Source organism: Vulpes lagopus, chromosome 10 (assembly GCF_018345385.1).
Source record: "Vulpes lagopus strain Blue_001 chromosome 10, ASM1834538v1, whole genome shotgun sequence".
Classification (NCBI taxonomy): domain Eukaryota; kingdom Metazoa; phylum Chordata; class Mammalia; order Carnivora; family Canidae; genus Vulpes; species Vulpes lagopus.
The window spans coordinates 21,974,291-21,977,490 of NC_054833.1; positions in this window are offsets into that span (position 1 = coordinate 21,974,291).

The following is a 3,200-nucleotide window of genomic DNA, read 5'->3' on the forward strand; positions in this document are numbered from 1 at the left end:
CTCTTCCTCATCTCTTCTCTCCCTCTTCCTTTCCTCTTCCTCTGCTCTTCCTCTCCTCTCCTTTTATCTTCCTCTTCCTCTCCACTTCTGTCCTCTTCCTCTCCTCTTCCTTTCCTCTTCCTCTGCTCTTCCTCTCCTCTTCCTCATCTCTTCCCCTCTTCGTTTTCCTCTCCTCCTCCTCTTCCTTCCTCTTCTTCTCCTCTTCCTCTCTTCTTCTTTTCCTCTCCTCTCCCTCTTCCCTCTTCCTCTGCTCTTCCTCTCCTTTTATCTTCCTCTTCCTCTCCACTTCTGTCCTCTTCCTCTCCTCTCCCTCTTCCTCTCCTCTCTCTTCTCTTCCTCTGCTCTCCCTCTTTCTCTCCTCTTCCTCATCTCTTCTTCCTCCTTCTCCTCTCCTCTTCCTCTTCCTTTCCTCTTCCTCTGCTCTCCCTCTTCCTTTCCTCTTCCTTTGCTCTTCATCCCTTCCTCATCTCTTCCTTCTCCTCTCCTCTTTCTCTTCTCTTCCTTTCCTCTTTCTCTTCCTCTGCTCTTCCTCTCCTCTTCTTTTATCTTCCTCTTCCTCTCCTCTTCCTTTCCTCTTCCTCTGCTCTTCCTCTCCTCTTCCTCATCTCTTCCCCCTCTTCATCTTCCTCTCCTCTTCCTCTTCCTTCCTGTTCCTCTCCTCTTCCTCTATTCTTCCTCTCCTCTTCCTCTTCCCTCTTCCTCTGCTCTTCCTCTCCTTTTCTTTTATCTTCCTCCTCTTCTCCACTTCTGTCCTCTTCCTCTCCTCTTCCTCTTCCTTTCCTCTTTCTCTTCCCTTCCTCTCCTCTTCATCTCTTCCCCTCTTTGTCTTCCTCTTCCTTCCTCTTCCTCTTCTCTTCCCTTCCTCTGCTCTTCCTCTCTTCTTCCTTTCCTCTCCTCTTCCTCTTCCTCTTCTTTTATCTTCCTCTTCCTCTCCTCTTCTGTCCTCTTCCTCTTCCTCTGCTCTTCCTCTCTTCCTTTCCTCTTCTCTTCCTCCTCTTTATTCTCTCCTTGTTTCTTTCTCCTCTTTCCTTCTTTCTCTTTTTCTTTCTCTCTTTTCTTTCCACTCTTTCTCTTCTTTCCTCTCCTTCCTTTTTCTTTCTCTTCTTTCCTCTCTCCTTCCTTCTCTTTCTCTTCTTTCCTCTCTTTCCTTTTTCTCTTCTCTTCTTTCTTTTTTCTTTCCTCTTTCTTTCTCTTTCCCTCTTTCCCTCCTTCCTTCTTTCTTTTCTTCCTTTCATCTTTACTTCCTTTTAAGTGTTACTACTTCCGTGCAAGATCCGCACTCCAGGGACAGTTGGAAAGTACTTTTGAATTACATTCCTCCCATGGAAAAGACGGTTACATCTGGGCCATGGAAGCTACCGGGTCTCCATCCAATAAGCTCTTAATTGGCTCATTTTAACGAAGTTTGCAGACAAGAGTATCGTGAAATCCATGGAGAGTTCTCAGGGGTCAGAAGAATGTAGATCGCCTTTTAGATGAAACTCAGGTTCTTTATGCAGTTTAGATCCAGACCCCGAATCCGTGGCTGGGAAGACCCTGGAGGCTGAATTTTCTATTGCGGGACAAAAGGTTTTTACTTTAGTTCCACGAGATTTAGGGTTTTTGTTGTTGTTGTTGTTGTTGTTTCGGAAACAGAGTTCTGATGCATTCGTGAAAATCTGCAACATATAAAAAGCAAAACAAAACCACCCAGAATTCTATTGTCCAAACTGAACCAGCGTTAACATAGTGTCTTTTGACCTATTTTCATATGAAATACTCAGTTTTCTTATGCCTATGAGTAGGACAGGACGGTTGGCTTTTTCACGTAACACACGCATCTACTTTACATGATTCTAGTTTGAAGAAACACTTTTAGAACTATGTGATGTCCATTTTCCTATCGTTAGTGGATATCTATGTCTTTTCCACCATTTCATAGGACTGTCATGAAGTGATGTTTAGTGTTCAGAACATGACCGTTCAAGGGGGTAGACCGGGGCTTCACCAGTCGGCCACTTCAAGCAACTTAACCTCTCCGAACCTCATTTTTCATTTTAACTTCAGTATCACGAGAGTAATAGTTGCATCACAAAGGGTTGTGATAAGAATTAATTGAAATGGTGGATCACATATTAGTGAATACTAGCTATTTCTACATGTGAAGTTTTTTTTCTTTTTTAATATTTATTCATGAGAAACGGAGAGAGGCAGGCTCCCTGCAGGGAGCCCAGTGCGGGACTCGATTCCAGGACCCCGGGATCACACCCTGAGCCAAAGGCAGGTGCTCAACCTCTGAGCCATTCAGGCATCTCTCTACATGTAAAGTTTTTTTCGTTTTTTTAATTTCTTTTGTTCTGATTTTTTTTTTTTTTTTTGTAATATGCATGGTTTATTTCCAGATTTTGTATATGGCTAAATGCTATCACCATGCTGGGTGTAAGGGGTCTTATACACAGCTTTTTATACATTTCACTACATAAGTTAACCATAAAAACATAAAAGTAGAAATATTTTTTTGCAATGAAAAATTGTATTTGTCTATAATTTAAATAATTACCATTCACATGTTATATTAGGGCCTATTCTTTCTCACTTTTTGTACATCATATGTTATTTTTAGGAATTGCATTATAAACAAAGGGCTCAGTGCGGAGAGAGAGCAGTGCTTAAGGAATAGGAAAAAAGCTGGAAAGGGAGGTAGTAGAATTTAGATTTCATTTCAAATTTACAGAATAAGTTCAGGGTTGAGGAATGACCTGATTTAATTTGTTTTGGAAGGTCCACTTGGCTGCTGTATGGAGATAGACAGCAGGGCACCAGAAAAGGAAAGATGGAATCCAGTCAGGAGTGTAATTCCGTAATTCTGGTGAGTGATGGTGGTAGTTTCAACCAGGGGGGAAATGGAAAAACTGGCTGGATTCTGGATATATTTTTGAAAGGGCCGGTTATAGAATTGATTGATTCATTGCATGGAGGGTGCAAGAGCCCACGACTTAAAGGTTTGTGGCCCGAGCAGTTGGATGGATGCAGTTGCTGTTGACAGAGATAGAGACGGAAGGAGGAGCAGATCTTGGGGCGGGGGGGGGGGGGGGGGGGATGAAGAACTCTGTTTTAGTCAGATACGGCTTTGGAGTCTGTTGCTGTCTAATTGAAAGCGCGATATTTTTTTCAAGATTTTATTTATTCATGAGAGACAGAGAGAGAGGCAGAGACACAGG